Source organism: Eurosta solidaginis, chromosome 1, assembly GCF_040869045.1.
Source record: "Eurosta solidaginis isolate ZX-2024a chromosome 1, ASM4086904v1, whole genome shotgun sequence".
In the NCBI taxonomy this organism is placed as follows: domain Eukaryota; kingdom Metazoa; phylum Arthropoda; class Insecta; order Diptera; family Tephritidae; genus Eurosta; species Eurosta solidaginis.
In genome coordinates, this window is record NC_090319.1 from 390126096 (window position 1) to 390143802 (window position 17707).

A 17707-nucleotide genomic window follows, 5' to 3' on the forward strand; every position below is an offset into this window, starting at 1 on the left:
TGACCGAACATTACATACTCAGTTGAGAGCTATGGAGACAAAATAAGGAAAATCACCATGTAGGAAAATGAACCTAGGGTAACCCTGGAATGTGGTTGTATGACATGTGTATCAAATGGAAGGTATTAAAGAGTATTTTAAGAGAGAGTAGGCCATAGATCTATGGATGGACGCCATTTGGGGATGTCGCCATAAAGGTGGACCAGGGCTGACTCAAGAATTTGTTTGTACGATATGGGTATCAAATGAAAGGTGTTACTGAGCATTTTAAGAGGGAGCGGGCCTTAGGTCTATCGGTGGACGCCTTTTCGAGATATCGCCATTAAGGTGGGCCAGGGGTGACTCTAGAATGTGTTTGTACGATATGGGTATCAAATGAAAGGTGGTAATGAGTATTTTAAAAGGGAATGGGCTTTAGTTCTATAGGTGAACGCCTTTTCGCGAAATCGCCATAAAGGTGGACCAGAGGTGACTCTAGAATGTGTTTGTACGATATGGGTATCAAATGAAAGGTGTTAATGAGTATTTTCAAAGGGAGTGATCCTTAGTTCCATAGGTGGACACCGTTTCGAGATATCGCCATAAAGGTGAACCAGGGGCGACTCTAGAATGTGTTTGTACGGTATGGGAATCAAATGAAAGGTGTTACTGAGCATTTTAAGAGGGAGTTGGCATTAGGTCTATAGGTAGACGCCTTTTCGAGATGGCGCCATTAGGGTGGGACAGGGGTGACTCTAGAATGTTTGTACGATATGGGTATCAAACGAAAGGTGTTACTGAGCATTTTAAAAGGGAGTTGGCATTAGGTCTATAGGTGGACGCCTTTTCGAAATATCGCCATTAGGGTGGGCCAGGGGTGACTCTAGAATGTGTTTGTACGATATGGGTATCAAATAAAAGGTGTTAATGAGTATTTTCAAAGGGAGTGGTCCTTATTTCTATAGGTGGAAGGAAGCCTTTTCGAGATATCGCCATAAAGGTGGACCAAGGGTGACTCTAGAATGTTTGTACGATATGGGTATCAAACGAAAGGTGTTACTGAGCATTTTAAGAGGGAGTGGGCATTAGGTCTATAGGTGGACGCCTTTTCGAGATATCGCCATTAGGGTGGGCCAGGGGTGACTCTAGAATGTTTGTACGATATGGGTATCAAACGAAGGGTGTTACTGAGCACTTTAAGAGGGAGTGGGCATTAGGTCTATAAGTGGACGCCTTTTCGAGATATCGCCATTAGGGTGGGCCAGGGTGACTCTAGAATGTGTTTGTACGATATGGGAATCAAATGAAAGGTGTTACTGAGCATTTTAAGAGGGAGTGGGCATTAGGTCTATAGGTGGACGCCTTTTCGAGATGTCGCCATTAGGGTGGGACAGGGGTGACTCTAGAATGTTTGTACGATTTGGGTATCAAACGAAAGGTGTTACTGAGCATTTTAAGAGGGAGTGGGCATTAGGTCTATATGTGGACGCCTTTTCGAGATATCGCCATTAGGGTGGGCCAGGGTGACTCTAGAATGTGTTTGTACGATATGGGTATCAAACGAAGGGTGTTACTGAGCACTTTAAGAGGGAGTGGGCATTAGGTCTATAAGTGGACGCCTTTTCGAGATATCGCCATTAGGGTGGGCCAGGGTGACTCTAGAATGTGTTTGTACGATATGGGAATCAAATGAAAGGTGTTACTGAGCATTTTAAGAGGGAGTGGGCATTAGGTCTATAGGTGGACGCCTTTTCGAGATGTCGCCATTAGGGTGGGACAGGGGTGACTCTAGAATGTTTGTACGATTTGGGTATCAAACGAAAGGTGTTACTGAGCATTTTAAGAGGGAGTGGGCATTAGGTCTATATGTGGACGCCTTTTCGAGATATCGCCATTAGGGTGGGCCAGGGTGACTCTAGAATGTGTTTGTACGATATGGGTATCAAATGAAAGGTGGTAATGAGTATTTTAAAAGGGAGTAATCCTTAGTTCTATAGGTGGACGCCTTTTCGAGATATCGCCATAAAGGTGAACCAAGGGTGACTCTAGAATCTTTGTACGATATGGGTATCAAACGAAAGGTGTTACTGAGCATTTTAAGAGGGAGTGGGCATTAGGTCTATAGGTGGACACCTTTTCAAGATATCGCCATTAGGGTGGGCCAGGGGTGACTCTAGAATGTTTGTACGATATGGGTATCAAACGAAAGGTGTTATTGAGCATTTTAGGAGGGAGTGGGCATTAGGTCTATAGGTGGACGCCTTTTCGAGATATCGCCATTAGGGTGGGCCAGGGGTGACTCTAGAATGTTTGTACGATATGGGTAAATAACGAAAGGTGTTACTGAGCATTTTAATAGGGAGTGGGCATTAGGTCTATAGGTGGACGCCTTTTCGAGATATCGCCATTAGGGTGGGCCAGGGGTGACTCTAGAATGTGTTTGTACGATATGGATATCAAATTAAAGGTATTAATGAGGGTTTTAAAAGCGAGTGGCCCTTAGATGTATATGTGAAGGCGTTTTCGCGATATCGACCAAAATGTGGACCAAGTGATCCAGAAAATCATCTGTCGGGTACTGCTAATTTATTTATATATGCAATACCACTATCAGTATTCCTGCCAAGATTCCAAACGCTGTTGATTTCGCCTTGTAGAACTTTTTCATTTTCTTCTACTTAATATGGTAGGTGTCACACCCATTTTACAAAGTTATATTTTGCGTCAATAAACCAATCCAATTACCATGTTTCATCCTTTTTTTCGTATTTGGTATAGAATTATGGCATTTTTTTTTTATTTTTCGTAATTTTCGATATCGATAAAGTGGGCGTGGTTATGGTCGGATTTCGGCCAGTTTTTATACCAATATAAAGTGAGTTCAGATAAGTGCGTGGACTAAGTTTAGTAAAGATATATCGGTTTTTGCTCAAGTTATTGTGTTAACGGCCGAGAGGAAGGCCAGACGGTGGACTGTGTATAAAAACTGGGCGTGTCTTCCACCGATTTCGCCCATTTTCACAGAAAACAGTTACCGTCATAGAGTCTATGCCTCTACCAAATTTAAGAAGGATTGGTAAATTTTTGTTCGCCTTATGGCATTAAAAGTATTCTAGACAAACTAAATGAAAATGGGCGGAGCCACGCCCATTTTGAAATTTTCTTTTATTTTTGTATTTTGTTGCATCATATCATTACTGGAGTTGAATTCTGACTTAATATACTTATATACAGTAAAGATATTAAATTTTTTGTTAAAATTTGAATTAAAAAAAAATTTTTTTTAAAAAGTGGGCGTGCTCTTCTTCCAATTTTGCTAATTTTTATTTAGCACATATATAGTAATAGTAGTAACGTTCCTGCCAAATTTCATCATGATATCTTCAACGACTGCCAAATTACAGCTTGCAAAACCTTTAAATTACCTTCTTGTAAAAGTGGGCGGTGCCACGCCCATTGTCCAAAATCGTACTAATTTTCTATTCTGCGTCATAACATCAACCCACCTACCAAGTTTCATCGCTTTATCCGGCTTTGGCAATGAATTATCGCATTTTTTCAGTTTTTCGAAATTTTCGATATCGAAAAAATGGGCGTGGTTATAGTCCGATATCGTTCATTTTAAATAGCGATCTGAGATGAGTGCCCAGGAATCTACGTACCAAATTTCATCAAGATACCGCAAAATTTACTCAAGTTATCGTGTTAACGGACGGACGGACGGACGGACGGACATGGCTCAATCAAATTTTTTTTCGATCCTGATTATTTTGATATATGGAAGTCTATATCTATCTCGATTCCTTTATATATGTACAACCAACCGTTATCCAATCAAACTTAATGTACTCTGTGAGCTCTGCTCAACTGAGTATAAAAACGTTAAACTTGGTGATATTTATTCTAAGATATCATAGAATATTTTCTGAAAAAATCACTTTGATCGGAGCTATATATACATATATAGTATATACCTATCCCATTCAACCGATCGTTCAGATAGAAAGATTTTGGCCATTTCTCCCTTAGTTTCCAATATAAAAACGTGAAACTCGGTGATATATATTTCAATATATCATAGAAGATTTCATGCAAAAATCATTTCGGAGCTACATATAATATATGTATATCCCATACAACCGATCTTTCAGATAAGGGGGTCTTTTTCCTTTTTTTTATATTTATCTTAAAATCGTTTAGGTATGTACATCTGTTCACTATATATTTCTTATCTTATACAGGGCATTATTTGGAGATTACGAATGGGATAAGATTATTGTTCAGCCCCATTCATGAAAGGTATGAAGGCTTCGGCACAGCTTCGCTGAGCCGCCGATGTTGGGCATTATTCGCGCTAGGGCTCTATTAACTCTAGAAACTCTAACTCCCACCGCCCGAAATGTTCTTTAAAAGATAGTTTTGTGTCATTTTTTTCTCCTAAATATTTCAAGAAAGGCTTTGAATTTATTTCATAATCTCCTATGGTTAGGACTAACTTATCCACAGTCCACTTTGAGCTCACTATAACAACAACAACAACAAAAAGCTCACTAAAACCACTTATGCCTTATTGCTGGCCATTTCCAACCCCATGTTCGTCAGCCATTCCTTTATTCTTCCTACGGCCATTACCATTACATAATACTTGGAGCAATTCAAGTTTCTTGGCCACTTCTACTACGACAATATCATCTGCATAGCCGATCGGGAAGGTCGATTAGTAGCACACCATCATACATCGCATTCTATAGTGTTGGCTAGAACAGATCCCTGAGCGACGACTCCGATGATGTTGTGGTTTTTTGGTCCCACATCGGCATCAAAGAGGTGAACCCTGTCGCTAAAATAGCTACCGATTATTCTGACCAGATAAGCAGGTGTGCCAAAGTTTCGTAGCGCTGTCATTATCTGCATCCAGTTCGCGGTGTTACAAGTATTTCAAATATCCAAGTTTATCATTGCACAGAGCTTCCTTTTATTTTGGCATCCGGTTATAGCTCCGCGGGCTATATTGACAACTGTTTGTATTGGAGCTATCGTGAATCTTGATTTTCGAAATTCTAACTGACTATCAAGGGTATGTTGCAGACGCTCACTAATAATACGTTCTTTCCAATCGAATCCAACATGCAAAGTGGCCTGCATGAGTATGGCTGGTCCGGCATCTTACTGGGTTTCAGCAAAAAAAACTAGTTTTTGAAGTCTCCATGAGCGGATGATGACGCCTTCTTGGATACAGGCGCTAAAGTAATCCCTAAATACTGATGTTCTAGGCCTTATCGCTGATCTAAATGCTATAGTGCCGATGGGGACCTATTATCCGCAATTCTTTGTGTTGCATCCAAAACCTTCTGCTATATTATTCCTGGGATTTTCATATATTCGAGGTCCTAGCTTTGATAGGTCCAATAATCTTGTAGAAAAAGTGTTTCTAAGATTCTTCTCATTAGTATCGGGCATGTAGGCTGCTCTGATTTGTGCCCTTTAATTTTCTCCATCACTGTTCTGTAAGCCAATCCTCAAGGATCAAGATCGGCACTATCCATCAGTTCCTTGAAGCATGCTCTCTTGCTCTTTTTTATATAATTTTTCAGGACTGTTCTTTGGGCTGTGTAGCTATTGTGTGGCTTATCATAGTGTGGCAATGAGAGTGCCCTCTGTGCCCATCGTTGTGCTTTATGGTATTTTCTAAGCCCCTGCGCTATTTCCTCATTCCACTAATATACAGGAGTTTAATTCTATTTGGGCTACTTCTGGGCATGGCAGCATTACATGCCATACTTAATGAATTAGATAATTGAACCGACAGGTCTACCGTATCCCTCTTATTATGGCAAGATTCCATACAACATCAAATGTTTCTGGATCAAAAAAGTTTTGTTTCCATCTTCTTTTTTGAAGTTGATTGGAAGCTGTTCTTGGTGAAGTTTCCACCAACTCTAGGCTAATAGGTTTGTGGTCGCTGTGTGTGTGTACGTTACTGATGGCCCACTCTGGTATTCTTGCTATTTCGCTACTAGAAAACATATATCTATAACGGAGTGTCTATAACCAGTGTCGAATGTATATTTTTCTTGCTCATTTAGAGGTATTGGTAGTTCAACTAGTACCCCATACAATTAACCATGCATTGAAGTCCCCACATATTATAAGCGTTTGTCCTGAGCTTCTATGGTCGTCCTAAGAATCATGTTCTCAAAATCTGTGGTAGTAATGCTCGGAGGTACATAGCAACTAAAGTATATATTCCTTTGATTTTTGCCGACGTGAATGCAGCCACTGTCGGTGACATCTTTTCCTGCGGAAGAAGTTTTCTTGGTATCCAAATTGAGGCTTTCCTAGCCATGTCCGCGAGCCAGCCTTGCTTCTTCTTTCCTCTGTACAGTTCAGAGAGTACTGCTACATCAAATCCTCCTTCAAACATTGTTCGGGATATGAGGTCTTGAGCCGCTTCGCATTAGTTTAATTTAGTTGCAACACTCTCAGTGGACAATCTGGTTACTTCCTTCGCGTTGTGAGCATCTAAAACTGCCAACCGAATATTGTCCCTCACATGACGCACAATTTGGTACGTTTGAGCAGTTCGCGTCCCTATGTCCCTCCTGATCGTTTTTCCTGCAGAGTTTCGACCTATCTATGGTCTCTTTGCAGTTCTGGGATATATGTCCACAGCCCCAGCACTTATAATAGTGTAACGAATTTATTAAAATTCCTCGTATTTGCACCCTTCTACTAACGTTCGAATCACTAAACTGTTGAATAAATAACTCCACTATTCAATAACGCAAAATTGCCTTTATTAAAGTATTTCACAATTAACACTTATACTTCGCAACTAATTGCTTAAATGAAACTGATTGTCGTGCCTCTACTGTTGCTGCCTTGTATACTCTGTGATTTCTCGTTCGCATCTTCTAGGCGCTTCCATTTCTAGAATTAACTAGTTGGTGATCAGCTATAAAATTACTACGTTTATAGCATGGTTCAATTATGTACAGGTTGGCTCATTTCATCAGCTGATTTTATTTATGTCATTGCATGGTCGAAGGGATTGTCAAAAGGAGATGGCAAACTCAAAATGAAACCAACACATTGGCAACATTTTACTTACACATACAAAAACTGCTAAGTTTTATGTTTTCATTCCATACCATTCGCACCAACACCAATACACAGATTTTGACAATTTGAACAGACATATTTTGTTGCTTTACAGATGAGCCAACCTGTATATAGTTGAACCATGGTTTATAGCTTCTCATATGCGCGTGTATGTGTGAACACAATTATAATTGTATACTTTTGGGAGCATCTGAGATAAGATATCTGCATGTGTTTGTGCGTCTCTTCTCCCCTGCGTGTACGTACATATGTGAAGACATAATGATTGATTTAGTGATGTGCATACAAGTCACTGCTTAGCATCGGCTTAGAGATGATAGTATCCCTTAGTGTTGCTAATATTCGTGACACTGCCCTCCACCTAAGTCTGATCACCCCGATTAGACCAATCTCTCGATCTAAACGTTGCTAGCCTCTCCAAATGAACCACCCTTCTATTTCGTGGTTTCCGAATAGTTTGCATGCGGTAGATGACATCACCGATCTTCTTCACAACTCTGAACGGGCCTTCCCAACTGCACCGATATTTGGATGGAACACCTTTCTGCCGGTGAAGGTTGTATATCAGTACCAAATCTCCCTCCAAGAAACCTTCCGAATTAAAGTTCTTTTCGTGCCAGTGTTTCATCTTACTACTCATAATCCGGGATCGTTCCCTCGCACTCTGTTGTTTGGCGAATTAACTACTTTGCAGAGCTTTCTCTTGACGGATTGGCTTCACAAAATCAGTATCGTCTTGACGTTTCACAACAGTACTGCGCGCTGGCTTGAAACCACCCTTGCATTCTTTCTGGAAAATTCTTTCAGTCTTTTTAGTGCGTCCATTAGGGTTTGTCAATGCCAGTGTTTTTCTCGCAGGTACCTTCGATTTTGCTTTGTTTGGCCCATTCGTTCGATCAACCTTTACCTTCGACTTTCGTGGTCTTTGTCGACTCTTCTCCACCAGTACTCGATTAGTGCTGAGCCCTTTTTCCAAACTGAAGTTAAGTGACACATCCTGGTTCTCATAACGCATCACCCTTCTCTGCATATCGATTTTGATGTCATGGTCAACCAAGAAGTCCACTTCCAATATGACTTCATCAACGATCTCCGCCACAACGAATTTGTGTAGAACCATGACCTTCCCAATTAAGACTTCACAGATCACTTCTCCCAGGACTTGGTTATACTCGCCAGTGACCGTACGCAACCTCGCTCCATGTAATGGCTTTACTCTCCTGTTGACCAAATCAGATCGAATCAAGGAATGAGATGCGCCCGTATCTATAGTCAGTACACGTTCTTTGCCATCGATATTCCCTCTGACGGTAAGACTGCTTGATTTCCTTCCAATTTGCAACACAGATATCACAGGACATTCAATAGCTGGGGAAGTTTTCGATCTTTACATCTGACTCGCTCTTGCTTATCTCCTCCAGCTTTACGTTTACGACCAGCCAAGTCGGAACTACCAGGACCGGTGCTGCAATGACGTGCAATGTGCCCTGGCTTTCCACACTTAAAACATTTGGTTGCACCATTATTCTTCTGTTTCGTTCCTTTTAAAGCTTCCAAAATTGCGTCTACCCACTCTGGCTTTTCTACTTCCACACGGCGTGCTTTGAAAACTGGCTTACACAGAAGCAACGCTGTTTCCTGACTCAGAGCATGTGATACCGTTTCTGCGAATGTTGGCTTTGGGTTTGCGTATGTAGCTCGCTTTGTTTCGACGTCCCGTATGCCATTTATAAAGCTCTGAATCTTAACCCTCTCGGAGTATTCCAAGGGTGCGTCTGCATTTGCGAGATGAGCCAATCTTTCAACATCCGACGCAAACTCCTGCAAAGTCTCATTCTCTTTTTGGTAACGGTTTTGCAACTCAATTTGGTATATCTGTTTTCTATGCTCGCTTCCACAACGTCTCTCGACAGCGGCCATCAATGCTTCATAACTGTTCCGTTCGTACTCTGGAATAGTCTGTAAGATTTCAGCTGCAGGACCTTTCAATGCCACGAACAGTGCAGCAACCTTATCTTCCGCACTCCAGTTTTTCACTGCTGACGTCTTCTCAAACTGAAGCTTGAATACCTGGAAAGGAACAGAACCGTCAAAAGTTGGAGATTTTACCTTCGGATTGCTCGCTGGAACAGCTGGGCGATTTAGTTGTAACTGTTGCATAAGACCTTTCAACGCTGCTATCTCGGCATAAATTTTGTCCTCGAGTTGTAAAATTTTTGCATCCTGCTCTTCCAATTTCGCAAAGATCTGCGATGATACCTATTCCGAAATTTGGGTCGACATTCCAGATATACGTGCCCCTTGCGCTTCCAGTTGAGATGACATATATGTCTTCTGTTCTTCCAATTGAGATGACATTTGCGACGCCATTTCTGAAATGCGTGCCTCCTGTGACTCCAGCTGAGATGCCATTGTCGATGTTTGTGCAGATATTGTGATCGTCACTGTCTGCAGTGTTTCGTTTTTTTCTTCCATTTTTGTTGTTGTTATCAGAATGAAAAACATACTCCTCAGCATTGATTCCTTCAAATACCATAGCTACACTTAGTCGCCTTTGTAGTTGGGATTTATTGCCAAAAGTAGCAAATCCACGGACTTCTAACTTCTCCTTCAGTTGCTGGATCGCCAATTCACTCAACTTTGCCATGTCCAAGTTGTATTCCCAATCTTCGGAATTTATTCAACAATTCCTCTTCTGACACCAATTGTAACGAATTTACTGCAATTCCTCTTATTTGCAACCTTCTACTAACGTTCGAATCACTAAACTGTTGAATAAATAACTCCACTATTCAATAATGCAAAATGGCCTTTATTAAAGTACTTCACAATTAACACTTATACTTCGCAACTGATTGCTTAAATGAAACTGATTGTCGTGCCTCTACTGTTGCTGCCTTTTATACTCTGTGATTTCTCGTTCGCATCTTCAAGACGCTTCCATTTCTAGAATTAACTAGTTGGGTATCTTAATATATAAAAAACACGTGTCACAACATTTTTGGGCGCGGTGGACTCCTAAACTACTCAACCGATTTTGAATTTGTTTTGCACCCCGTGTGTAGCTTGATCTAACTTGAGAGATAGCATAGCTTATATCTCAGTTTATAGTCGCAATATTATTTTATTGTAAATTTGTATACTCAGTTGAGCAGAGCTCACAGAGTATATTAACTTTGATTGCATAACGGTTGGTTGTACAGGTATAAAGGAATCGAGATAGATATAGACTTCCATATATCAAAATCATCAGTATCGAAAAAAAATTCGATTGAGCCATGTCCGTCCGTCCGTCCGTCCGTCCGTCTGCCGTTAACACGATAACTTGAGTAAATGTTGAGGTATCTTGATGAAATTTGGTATGTAGATTCCTGGGCACTCATCTCAGATCGCTATTTAAAATGAGCGATATCGGACAATAACCACGCCCACTTTTTCGATATCGAAAATTTCGAAAAATCGAAAAAGTGCGATAATTCATTACCAAATACGCATTAAGCGATGCAACTTGGTACGTGAGTTGAGCTTATGACGCAGAATAGAAAACTAGTAAAATTTTGGACAATGGGCGTGGCACTGCCCACTTTTAAATGAAGGTAATTTAGAAGTTTTGCGAGCTGTAATTTGGCAGTCGTTGAAGATATCATGATGTAATTTGGCAGGAACGTTACTCTTATTACTTTATATCTGCTAAATAAAAATTAGCAAAATGGGAGAACGAGCACGCCCACTTTTTAAAAAAAATTTTTTTTAAATTCAAATTTTAAAAGAAAAGTTAATATCTTTGCAGCATATGAGTAAATTATGCCAACATTCAACTCCAGTAATGATATGGTGCAACAAAATACAAAAATAAAAGAAAATTTCGAAATGGGCGTGGCTCCGCCCTTTTTCGTTTAATTTGTCTAGTGCCACTCCCTTTTAAAACCCTCATTAGTACCTTTAATTTGATACCCATATCGTACAAACACATTCTAGAGTCACCCCTGGTCCACGTTTATGGAGATATCTCGAAAGGCGTCCACATTTAGAACTAAGGCCCACTCCTTTTTAAAATACGCATTAAAACCTTTCATTTGATACCCATATCGTACAAACAAATTCTAGAGTCACCCATGGTCCACCTTTATGTCGATATCTCGAAACGGCGTCCACCTATAGAACTAAGGCCCACGCCCTTTTAAAATACTCATTAACACCTTTCATTTGATACCCATATCGTACAAAAAAATTCTAGAGTCACCCCTGGCCCACCTTTATGGCGATATCTCGAAAAGGCATCCACCTATAGAACTAAGGCCCACTCCCTTTTAAAATACTCATTAACACCTTTCATTTGATACCCATATCGTATAAACAAATTCTAGAGTCACCCCTGGTCCACCTTTATGTCGATATCTCGAAAAGGCGTCCACCTATAGAACTAAGGCCCACGCTCTTTTAAAATACTCATTACCACCTTTCATTTGATGCCCATATCGTACAAACAAATTCTAGAGTCACCCCTAGTCCACCTTCATGTCGATATCTCGAAAAGGCGTCCACCTAAATTTCTGATTATTTTGCAGCTTCTGTTAGCATTCGAATCGCTGAACTATCGAATAAATAACTCAAATATTCAGTACGACAAAATGTTCTTTATTCACAACTCTGCTGTGGCAGTAGTACTTCACAATTACAACACTCGCGTACTTCACTAATAGCTTGTTAAACTCAAACGGATTCATTCTTCCTCAGCTTGCGCTGCTTTTATATCCTCTGTTGCTTCGTTGGCATATTTCTCCTAAGGCCTAGACTTTTCGCAAACAGCTGCTTATTTATTTATCCTTTATGTATCTGATATTCACGTTTGTCTTCTAGTTATACGAGTGTGTATGTGTGAGTAATAACTTCTCTTAGCTACTGCCTACATATATATATGTGAAATTATCTCTTCGCTCTTAACTTCCCTGTTTGCATGTATGTATGTGTGGCTGCGATGTTTACATGCACCAAAGAAATTGAAATTATTTCAATTTCTTTGCATGCACGTAGGCTTGGTTGCTTACTTTGCTGTTGTTGTGCATTTATTTACTAGCATTACATCACTGTGCTGATGTATCGAAGTTGCAAACATTCGTAACACAATTTTTATTATTAGAGCTTTCTAAGGCTGTAGGAGGCTACAAAATCTTTGGAGAGGGGCGGGGTAGTATCACCTCTGCTGTGGACCAACTGCTCATGTGGTTCGGTGATGGAACCTTGAAACTAACAGCGTACGCAGATGACGTTGCGGCTGTCATCAGTGGAATGTGCCTTCCAACAGGGCTTTGATGATCGGGTGCTTAGGGATATACATACCTGGGTATCTTATGGCGGGTTGAGCGCCAATGCGTAGATATGGTCGGGTTTACTACGAAGTATAAGGTCTCAAATGAGACTCGGTCTAGGCTAGGAAATCTTGTTTAAATTATGTAGGAATCGCTCTAGGTAGTAAGTTGTCGTGGAAGCTCAACATATTTACAGGGGCCTTGGTGCAGCTTTAGCGAAGACCACAACCCACAGTAGTATGGCGTCATCAAATATTGGACGAACATACTACCTAGTTTTCTAACTTCGCTTCAATGGGGGTAGAACGTTGGCACAAGAGCGCTGAAATGGTAGACGAGGCTAAAGGGCGGACCAGGGGCTGCGGTATACTGCGCTGACCAGGAACAGTAATACTTTTAGGCGGACTAAAGCAGTAGAAACACAAAACCGGATGAGCTAGCAGACAAAGGCGCATCTTTCGAAATTTCTTCCGTACTCATCCCAATCAGATTGAGAGATATTAGAAGAAGGCAAGAGGTGCACATGATCGACCAAGTAGGAAAGGCGTGGAACCAATCACGGGGCTGCAAAGTGTTGAAGATAAAGTGCAAGTCTTACAACCTAAGACAAACAAAGTTACTCTTATAATTGAACAGAGCGGCTGTATGCTCATTATGGGAATTCTGACTGGACACTCCCTCCTTCCTTACTCTTATCATTGAACAGAGGGGATGTATGCTTATTATGGGAATTCTGACACTCCCTCCTGGCTTCGCATGCTTCTAAACTTGGGCTTGTCAGTGGAAGCAGATATAGAAAGTGCGGGTTGGAAGATCAAACGATCCAGCACGTTCTTGTGCTCTTGCCCTACGTTCGCCAGGCCAAGACTCCTGCTATTAAATGCGAGACAGCATTCAGATCTAGAAGCAGCAGGTAGCAGAGATCCTGGTAATATTCTAGTATTTCTCAAGAGAACGGAATTATTTTATAACATAAGTCTTGGTTTCTGAGATTGTTTTTCAGTTTGGTCTTTGAGCAAACTGCTGGTAGCACTATGGCCTCATTCAGTATATGTGAGGTCCTCACGGACCGGTCAGTTCAAGCTCACCTAACCTAAGGGCCATAGATTTCTAGTCGAGGTCCGCAACTTTAGAGTCCAGTTTTCTCATTCACTGAACTAGGATAGGATAGGATAGGTTAGGTGGGAGCTGCCCTGATCAGGATAGCTCACTTGGACAACACAAAGGTCCGTTGTGATACCACATACACCAAAAATAACGGTGACTTAGATCTAGCTACTTAGAGAATCGTTGGGTAGCAACGATAAAGCTCCGAATGATACCGATCTCAACTTTGGATAAATCCTCGGGAGATCCAAGTGAGTCGCGACCGAAGTACTTTCGCCTAGTTCTGGCAAAAGCTGGGCAATCAAGCATAAAGTGATTTGGTGATTCCACCTCATCATCCTCCATACAGCTGCAGCAGGATGGAGTATCCAGCATATTGAGACGTACCGCATGGATACCCATGGACAGTGCCCTGTCAAAACCCCAATGACCATTGATAGGTGAGCCTTTCGGCCAGAAACGTCTTGCTACCCTGCAAGACGTGGTGTCCGCCCAACGTTTGCTGAGCTGATTGGAGGCCCAGCTATGGAGGAGCAATCCACAGGTGGCCAGCGGGATCCCGAAATCCCTACAGCCATCTTCTTCCGGTTCAGTTGTACCGATGCGGGCTAAGAGATCCGCTTGACAGTTACCGGGGATAACACTATGGCCCGGGACCCAGATAATCTTAATTGTAAAATAATTCGATGCAATCGTAAGCTAGGTCAGGCACTCCCAGACCACCCTCGATCGCACTGTAGTTGAGCTCAAGGCCTTGATAGCCGCTAAGCTATCAGAGTAGATGTTAAATTCCCTAACCGTAGTAGCACTGGATAGCATTCCATCCACCGCATCCTTAATCGCAGCAACTTTCGCTTGGAATACACTGCAGTCATCAGCCAACTTAAACTTGCGGCTTAAATTTAGCTCTTGACAAAAGACCCCCCACCAACCTTTCCATCCAGCTTCGACCCATCCGTGAACAAGTTAACCGGTCCCATGCCCCAGATAATTCCTCTTCCCCACTCCTCTCTCTCTGGAATGACTGGGCTGAAGGTTGTATAGGGGGCAGTTATCGGCATACAATAGACCGTTATGTCCGGGATAAAGTCGAAACTGGTAAGAAGGCTAGAGTGTCCGCGTTCAGAAAGTCCATATCCCATATCACGAAGCCTGACCAACGACCTTGCCGCGGCCGCCTTTCCCGCAATATCTACTGGGTATATGTTCAGCATGACGTTCAGTGCCAAGGTAGGTGTTGTTCTGAGAACGCCACTGATACCGATCAGCGCCGTCCGTTGCACTGATGCTAACATTTTGGAGATGTTCGCCGTGTCCAGCGCTTTCCACCAGACCAGCACCCCATATAACAGAATCGGTTTGACCACCATCTCATAAAGCCAGTGTACTACTCTTGGCGAGAGTCACCATCTCTTTCCGATAGCCCCTCCTCAGCAGTACAAGGCAATGGCGGCCTTCCTGGCCCGATCTTCCACATTGGGTCTCCAGGACAGTTTCTTGTCCAAAACAATCCCCAAATATTTAACCCTATCTGAAAGTACCAACAGTACCCCTCCAATCGAGGCAGTTCTAAATTCGGGCAACTTATATCTCCTTGTGAAAAGAACCAATTCCGTTTTTCCCGGGTTGACCGCCAATCCACATGATTCAGCCCACCTAACCACAGTATCCAGGTAGCCCTGCAGAACATCGCGCACGGTGCCCAGAAATTTGCCTCTGACTAGGATAGCGATATCATCTGCATAGGCAACCACCCGACAACCATTGGCTTCCAGCTCCACAAGACTACCACAACCCAGAGGAGAGGAAATAGGACACCCCCCTGTGGCGTACCCCTGCACACCTTCCTCTTAATTATGGCCCCTCCCCACTCCGCTGCGACAATTCTGCCGCATAGAAGTTTGCTAATAAATTCAACCAGAGCCGCCTCGACTCCTAAACCCACCAGAGCTCTTTCGATTGCCCCCGGTAAGACATTGTTAAAAGCCCCCTCGATGTCTAGAAAGGCACCCAGAGCATACTCTTTGTGTTCTAGGGCTCTATTTGCTTTACAATCGAATGGAGAGCCGTTTGCGTCGATCTGCCCTTGCAGTACGCATGCTGTGAAGCCGACAGTAACCCCCGAGGTATCCTTTCCCGTAGGTACAGTTCAATCAACCACTCAAACGTTTTAAGAAGAAACGACGAGAGACTGATTGGCCTGATATCCTTAGGTGATACATGAGAGCTTCTGCCGGCCTTCGGAATGAAAATGACCCTAACCGTGTGCCAAGACTTTGGGATATAGTTAAGCCTGAGGCAGTTAGTATAGATGATGGCCAACCAGCGGCAGGAAATCCCCAAAGACTTTTGAAGTTGCGCAGGAATGATTCCATCCGGGCCCGGAGACTTATAGGGCTTGAACGACCCTATAGCCCAGGTTATTTGACTTTCCGGTATTGGAATGGCAGGCACTTCTGCATGGCCAACGACCGCCGACCATGCAGACGAAGATCCCTGCGCAACTGGGACATCGGGAAAATGATTGTCCAGTAAAAGCTTTAGGGACTCCTCGCTACTCATCGACCAGTCCCCACCATCATATCGCAGATACCCCAGAGGAGCGGGATTCCTAGAGAGTATATTTCTAAGCCTCGCGGATTCATTGCAGCCTTCTACATTTTCGCAGAAGCTTCGCCATGCATCTCGCTTGGCTATCCTTATTTCATATTTATAAATCCCCAGACTCACCTTATAGAGCCCCCAGTCCGAGGGTAATTTACTCCTCCTGGCTCTGTTGAAGAGCCGGCGACTAGACGCTCTTAGGTCGTCAAGAGAATCCGACCGCCAGCGCGGCTTGCCCTTCCCCCTGTAAATTTTCAATGGGCAGGACAGCTGAAAGGCGCTATTGCTTGCCGAGGTGAAGTTTTCCACCAGAACGTCTATCTCAGATTCGGACAGGTCCGAACAAACGGTAGGCGCCGCAGGCAATAGCTCTCCCAGCTTCCTACAATACAAGTCCCAGTTAGTTCTTTTAGGGTTCCTAAAAGATATTTTACCGGGACGTTCTTCGTTCACCGAGAACTGAAAATATATCGGTGATCAGAGAAGGAGTGCTTGTTCAGAACCCTCCAGCCCGATATCCGACCTTCCAGTTCTCTACTAACCAGGGTGAGATCCAGGACTTCCTCCCTTACCGCAGTAATAAAAGTCCCTCATCTACAATAAAAGTAAATAAAGACTCACTGAGCTAACTCGTATATGAAATACTCTAAATAAAGGAAGGTTTTTCCTCAAATTATTGAAAAGCTGTTTACAAAAATAAGAAATTCTTACTGCTTTCATTGAAGTTTTCCTTACCGGCGTGTTCAACCTAAACTACGGCTTTCTAAAATCGTTCGTATGGTAGGTTGAGCTTTATGGTTAGATAAAAAGAATTTATCTTTCAGAATCTCTGAAAATCGTTAAATATATAGATTGTTTTCCTTAGTTGAGATGTTATTTCGAAGACTTTAACAAAAAAACATTTAAGGGCCGCTAACCTCCGAAGATCTTTTAAGCCGAGCTTCTCTTCCGATTTGCGTCGTGCTATTTTTATTTTTCCTACACATTTGTGGGACGGGACCTAGTCAGATGAGCTTTCACTGAGAGCTTTTCATGGCAGAAATACACTCGGGGTGGTTGCAAACTACTGCCGTGCGGCGACCCCGCTAAGAAAAATTATCTTCGAATTGGAAAAACTTGTTTCTAAAATTTTGATGTTGCTTTGCCCAGGGCGTGAATCCAGGATCATCGGTGTGGTGGGCGGAGCACGCCGCCATCACACCACAGCCAGAGTTTATAAAAAAATGTTTTATGTATATGATGTCAACGGACACCTCTCATTCGCAATGCACTCCCCCATTCATCATTTAGACTTTAATTAATTTTCGAATGACGTAAAATTTCATACAAATTCTATCTGAATTACGCCGGGAAATATGCTAAATTCTGTAAATATATAAAACTAAATCGCTATACCTCCGAGGCGATTTAGGCGGGGCTTCTCTTTCAATTTGCTTCGTGCTAGAAGCTTTTCGTGACAGAAATGAACTCGGAGAGTTTTCGAAATCACTAATTGTAAAAACTTTTTTTTTTTCGCTGTGGCTTTGACCGAGACTCGGGACGTTCGGTATGGTATGCTGAGAACGCTACCAACATACACCGACGGC

At 42.4% G+C, this 17707-nt stretch overlaps 1 protein-coding gene across 11 annotated transcripts in view; it reads left to right on the plus strand.

Moving 5' to 3' along the window:
- The window catches only part of LOC137238458 (sodium-coupled monocarboxylate transporter 1), a 243016-nt gene that overhangs the window by 220781 nt on the left and 4528 nt on the right, over nucleotides 1–17707 (plus strand). The window lies entirely within an intron of this gene.